A 7,135-nucleotide genomic window follows, 5' to 3' on the forward strand; every position below is an offset into this window, starting at 1 on the left:
CCTGCAGCCTTAATGCCTCTAACCAACCCTCCAAAATAGCTACCACAATCCAAAGACAGCAAATCCTGATGAGGCAGCTTTCTCTTGCCAGCTCTGGTTTTTCTCTTCTCTGAATGAATGGACAGATGACAACAAAACAGCAGCAGGGAAGAGAGGGCTACTGAGCCCTTCAGTAGGGTCTCTTCCTCTCAGCCAATACTGGTCAACAGCTGCAAAAGCAGCTAAGCCCCCCTTTAGCCTTGTCTTTTCAACTCTCTTTCCCTGCAAAGCTATTCTTCAAACACCTACATACACCTTCTTCACTTCCTGTGTTCTCTCTAGAGTCAAGAGATTGGAAATCAGCGTAGTGTCTCTTCAAAGAAAAACTGAGGTTTGACGGAGTGAAGTTAAAGAGGGAATAACAGAGGAGGTGGGCTCAGGGGACGGCAGAGGGGGGCAGAGTTAAGAGGGACCAAATGGGAGTCCCTGCTCCACGCGGCACAACAACAGGGACAAGAAAGTCCCTCCAGCCACTGCTGATTATCACCTCTGCAGTCACACACATCCACAGATACACACACCCTAGTCTGGCCAATGAAGGGATGCATTGGGGCTCTGGGAATGCCATCAGTCACTCAGTAGATGTCGGGATCAATTTAGCTGCTGAATCATTGGAGGGCTCCAGTTGCCAGCCCTGGAACATAGTGTCAGATTATTCACATTTTCTAATGGTCTGACCGTCTGAGGTTTCACGTCTTTGCGCCAAAAGATAGGTTTGACAATAAATCAGCATTACTGGAAGAACATACTGAGCGAGCACACATGAGCTGTGCTCAACACACAACATGTCATAGAGAAGAGTCATCGTCTAGCTTGTGTTGTTGGGTTGGAATCTTACTTATTTTACTTGGTTAAAAAAAAATTAACATTTGGCAGTGGGATCAATGTTGTGTCTGGAAACAGTTGTGTTCCCAATAAACTTTTCTCTTCAGGATGATGAATTATTAAAGAAATGATGCGTGTTTCCAAAAAACCCAAATCACCTCTAGATAAACACATACTCCCAGAGCTAACTGAGACTTCAGCTATATGCACATGTCCCACTTTTAAAAGGTTTGCTAGGCTACATCCACACGGAAAAGGCATCAATTTAGTTTTAAAAAGATGTTTTCCATAAAGATAAAATCGTTTCAAGAAACGTGTACGTTCACACACTGAAAGCGCTGTAGTATATATGCCAGGCCTGTAAGTGGCACTGTAACGCTGCCACAAAAATACAACAGAAACAGAGAATAAGACATGGCACATGTGCAGAAACTTGTGCAATATTAAGAAACATATGAAGGAGAAGATGGAGGGGAATCAAAGCTAAAAGGGACAAATTTGAGGACTGACAAAGACATTGAACCTCTGCTTCAGGTCACACTTGAACAAACAAGCATGAACGCTCCTCTGTTGTAGCTGTTGGGAGGGTTAAGGTCATTAGTTCAAGGAAGATGTGTATGGGTTATAACACGGAAACAGAACAGTGGTGTTTTCATATTTATTCACTCCAGGCCCCAGTTTCAACAAATTAGCATTTTTCTCCCTAAACAGTGCTTCCATGTGGACAAAATATCCAAACTATACCAAACTTTAGCGGATACATCTACATCTACAATCTGCATTGCTTGCATGCAAGCACATGTATATATTCATGTGACAACTTTACATAACAATCCCCCCCACCACGCTTATTTTTGGCCCTGCGAGAAAGCAGATACCACTGTAGCATGAAGTGGTTGCTATAATGGTGCATGTTGGGATAACTCAGTGTTAAGCACAGCAGTTACATTTAAACTGTTTGTCCAGCGAATCTCCGGCAATCTTTTAAAACCATCAAACACAAGTTACCACCAATGTTTTGAGAGGGTGAGCCATGAAAATAGTGGGTGTTCCCTTCTCCTTAATCTCATCCCAATTTGGATTCACAGATGACAAAAGGAAACAGCAGCTTATAATTTTTGCTCCTTGGACATGTGTCTACATTAAGCTAGCTGTTGTGGTAGGACTTAATTATTAAAAGAAACATTAAAATGATAATAAAGCTATCAGATTCTGGACATCCTCATTTTTTAAGTGAAAATAAGCCACTATGCTTGAATGTAAAACCATTTTTGAAAACTAACACCCACACTACTGCTGTTAATCCACCTTTAAAAAATGATTGAAGTGACACCCAAGAGAATAAAAACTTCACGGCCATGCATCTGAGTGATTCTGTGTGTCTGTGTGTGTGTGAGACGGTCATCATGCTGTCCACGCAACATTGCTGCCTGGCTCAGATCACGACGGTAGTTGTAGTCAATCAGAATATAAGTTAAGTCTTCTAGCTGCTCTTAAAAGTGCAGCATCAAACTACATTTCCCATAATTCACTAAAGCGGCCTCATCAGCTAAGATTAGCACAGTGTGAGCTGAGAAGACGGTGAAAGGTAGTTCATCATATTCAGTGTGGCCAGCTGTGCTCGAAAAGCCCAGTGATGAGAAGTCATATTTGATGATCAAGAGTGGCAACAAGAGGCCTCGTACAGAACTGACCAGCGACAAAGTGTCCAACTCAAAGTCACAACATCGCAGCACTCCAAGATTTCACCGCAGCTTAGTCTTAAGATCATTTCTAAGCTGTTATCATGTGTGATTTAAACCAGACTTTAAAAGAAACAGTTTATAGTTTAGAAATCCAAAATAAACTTGAATTGACTGATTAAAAATTATTATCATTTCCCTTCCAGTTTTGCTTAAATTAGTCACACAACAATGATAGAAGACACTGCAGCGCTTTATTTTATGAATAGTGTGGGTTGACAAATTCACAGCTCGGAGGTGTTCCTGCAGCCAACAGCAACACAGACAGAGCCGACGATAATAATAATAATAATAACAATTAAAATGCCCTGACCTGAAAGATGATGGCAAACAAGAATACCTTCCATGTGCTCAATAATTAATTCCTCACACCTTTAATAGAAAATTTCTCTCACATTGTTCAATCCCACAGAAAGCTAATCAGAATCTCAAGCTGTGCATATCACCAGCATGAAAACCTCCTTGGAGATTTAATCACTTCTGCAACAAAACAAGGAGAAAAAAAGACTCTTTTGAATAAGTTATGTGAGTGTTACAGGCTGTCCAACGTCTGTAACACTGGTGATCCGTGCTAATAATAGCAATATAACTACTAGTCAGAACTAGAGGTTTTACATGACAGCAGGAGTCATGATGAAAACATGTGATTAAATTTAATGGCCTAAAATACTTGTATGACATTGTTGTTATTAAATATGTTCAGCAAATAGCCTGGACAGATTTAAGGCTGCACATTTTTACGTTTGTGTGCATGAGGTTAAACCTGCAGAATGTGTGTCCGGACTGGTATGTGGACATTTGAAAGCTATAGGGTGTATTTCACCATGAATGCAGTGATTGTGGGGAAATTTATCTTTTTTTTATAGGGGAAAAAGAGAGAAAACGAGTCCTTTCTGCTAATCTTCTCCACTGAGAATCAAATGGCATAATTCTCTGTAACAGCATCACCACTATTGATGAAACAAAGAATATCACAGAGTAGGAATCCGTACTATTTGCCAAATGCTAAATACTGTGATAAGCAAGAAGCAGCTCCTTTTTCATGCGATCGGTTTTCAGAAAATTCTCCCAGTGCAGCTGAGAATGCCACTTGCAGCTGACTTTTCCACGAGAAGGAAAGGCTTGAATCACAAAGGCTTTCAGAAGACTAGTGAAGCCAGTTGGGACACCATTAATTAAACTCTGTGTAATACTCTACCTTTGGTCTCATTGTGGTGAAACTGAGCTTACAATTTAATTCACTAATGCACGTGAGATGTATTTGCACATGGATTCACACTGAAGGTCAAAAGAGTCTGTGGTCATTGAATTAGAAGAAGGTATCTATTTCAGCTGGCTCCTTCTGTGTTGAGCAGCTAGTGTCAATTACAAACACAAACAGGGTAGATGTGTTAATCAGGTTTTGCGCTGAAGTTGGCTGTTGCATTTGCACACACAGCCACCACATAAAATCACCACAAAAACAAAGTCAGAGAAATTCACAGTTGTCCTTGTGGCTAAAAGTTATGACCAATCATCATCTGTTGGCTAAGAACCCAGAGAACATATGACCTCATAAAAAGCAGCTTAAAAAAGGCTGTCTTCAGTGACAACAGCAGCCTGTAAATTCCACTGTTCACGACAGGGCAGCAGTTGCATTATTTTATTGTTGAACTAAATTTACACTGTGACACACACCCACGTCACAAAATCCAGAATTAGTACCATCCAATAATGTCGCCAGCCTTATGAAGCAGAAAAGGTCTGTTTTGAGCAGCCAGAAGCAGAAGCGAGTTTATGAACACTTTGAAGTTTTACAGTCCTGAACATCACCGACACCAGCCGTGGGACATGAATCACATCCTGTGTGAATGGATTGAGTCTCAAATCTGAGAAGCTTTAAACCATTTAAGATTAGAAGAGTTTGTTAACACGGTCACATTTTACAGACTTGAGCAGCCCAATCATCAGTGAGTGACAACTACGTGACAAGTCTTGTAAAATCAAACAGCTTCTTGGATAAGTAATGTAATGGGTAATCTAACATTTAAAAGTAAATCCAAATGAAACTGTGTCATACTAACCTTGAGTTTCCATGATAATCCTCTGATGGGCCAAATGAAATGAAGACAGCTCACTCAGTCACATTAGGCTACAGCAAAGGGAATATTATGTTACTCAAACAGAATTAACTGTTAAAAGCTATTTGTAATTTCAAAGAAAACATCAGATGGGATCCTAATGCTGTTTCAGTCTATAAATTAATACTGAATATAACGCTTTTAATTCATAGTTACACTCAATTAAATGGGGTTACATGTTACAACATGCTGTAGTTTTTACCTCTCAAAGTGGTTGAGTTAGACTAAAACTGTCTCACAGTTCTAAATCTTCTAAATCTTACTTTAACGTGAGTCAGTTAATAAGGTTTGGCTGATGCATTTTACAACTGCAGAGCTGATTAATAAGCGCTAGCATAGATGTTGCATTTATGCTAGGCAGCAGATAGGAATAACCAGTTGGGCTGTCAGGGTCATTACAGACCACCATGAAGTGCAAGGACAGAGCCAGTCTTTTCCAAAACCTGCCTTCTTCTCCTCCACTAACTCCTCCCCTCCCTCTCTCCGCTGCCGTAAACAAGCACCTGTTAGACAACAAATTAACTTGTTGACTGTAAAAACTAGGACAGTTTTATGCATTAGGAGCTTTATGATGGGAGCTGGTATTATCTGCCCATCACTGAACTCATCATTGATACCAGAGGGCAGAGTGGTGGCTAGAAATATGTGGTGTGTATTGTTTCATTATGGGGATATGAGGGGATACCAGGGGTGACAGTTAACAGGGTGGTGGTGGATCAGTAGGTAGGGAAAATGCAGTGAGCCAAGAGCCCTGCCTGAGGGTCTGTTGCCATGTGTTCTGGCTCAAAAGAGGAGTGAGAAGCTAAAACGCAACATGCTAGATTCTATCTTGTCTTCTAGCACTGCTTAAAAACTGAGCAACTATGTTTTTAAGCAGCTACATACAAGAGGTAGCTTATACTATGATGCTAAACGCTCCTTTGGCTTTACAGATAATTTCTTAGGAAGTCAACTTTCTCCATTAATCTGTCACCTTGTGGAAAGTGTCAGTTCTTCTGGCAGCAAGGCTGTTCTAGAGCATGATGCTACCACCGCCATGATTAACATGTGGTAGTGGTCTCTCTTCCCCTTAAAACGCATCTAAGTGTTTATGTCAATCAACAGAATTTTCATGTCACATGACCTTAAAACCTTCCTCTAACATTTACTTTGTCCATTTACACAGCTGATGGCAGACCTGGTGCTTCCTGGATTGATCCTGACCATCAGAACTATATCCTAGCTTACCTGCAGGTGGTGGTTTGGATATTATTGTTTATGTTTACAATTAGTCTACATTTCCTTGCACTAATGTGTTTGAACTGGTTAACCAGAGGCATGTCTCAGGTCCTGTGGCAGGTTTTTGCTGCTCCTGTTTTTTAAGAACATCCCTTCCAGATACTTTTTTGGGCTTTAAACCTCATCTTGTTCTTCACTTGTCTAGTTTCTTTTATTCCTTTCCATAATACTGAGATATGCCAAGTTTTCACCTAATAACGTTTTAAAAATTCTTAACTTCTGCAAAAATTTTTTATGTCTCATACAAATTCTTTCATGTCTCAAACTGTGTGATATGAGGCAGTTTTTGCCAAAAGAAAAGAGAAGATATCATGAAAACTCAAATCTCATAAACCCACTAATATTTACAGAAGCTTTGAGAAACACAGCAAACCAAATATTACTTAAGGAACATGGAAATTAGTATAATATGGGACTTACAGAAAAAAAATAAGCTATTAGAATAGTTAATACCTAGTAGTATTTTTTTAAACATAGCTTTAACCTGTCTGTTTCAGAATGATACGTGTAAATCGTAAAAATATAACAAATGCAGTGAATTTTAATGATAAAAGTCTGATCTTGTCATGTTTTTCCTCAATCACAATACAGCTTTAATTATACAGCCCTTTTCTTAACTATGTTACAGTCTGTAAAAGAGAGAAAAAGAAACTGTGAAAGAATAAAAATGAAAATGAGTAAGATTAAATGAATATATGATGAGGGTAAGTGACAACAGAGCTGGTGTTTAACAACTCTGACGCACAGTACCAAGCATATGCTGGCTAGCACTGCAGACCCAGATGCTCTGCAGGTCTGTGGGATTAAAAAAAGAGATGGATGACACTATCTCAGGAGGTCGCAACCTTTCAGATTCGCTGCCAGTGCAAGGTGATGTTACACTAGAATGAAAGCCATGCATGTGTGACATGTAGGATCCCCCCTGCCGCTCTGCAATTCAACAGGATCGTTGATCTCAAAAACAAAATATAACACGAGTGTAAGGACTGTGAAATGTGTGCCAGATGCTGACCTTGTTGCTACAGTTGCTGCCCACATGTCTACAGCGATCTGGTGCTGATTCTGTTATGGATTAAGTTTCCTTCCCTGATTAGATTAATTTGGTGGTGAAATTTAAGGATTATACACAGG

The sequence above is a fragment of the Melanotaenia boesemani genome, chromosome 4 (genome assembly GCF_017639745.1).
Source record: "Melanotaenia boesemani isolate fMelBoe1 chromosome 4, fMelBoe1.pri, whole genome shotgun sequence".
NCBI lineage: Eukaryota > Metazoa > Chordata > Actinopteri > Atheriniformes > Melanotaeniidae > Melanotaenia > Melanotaenia boesemani.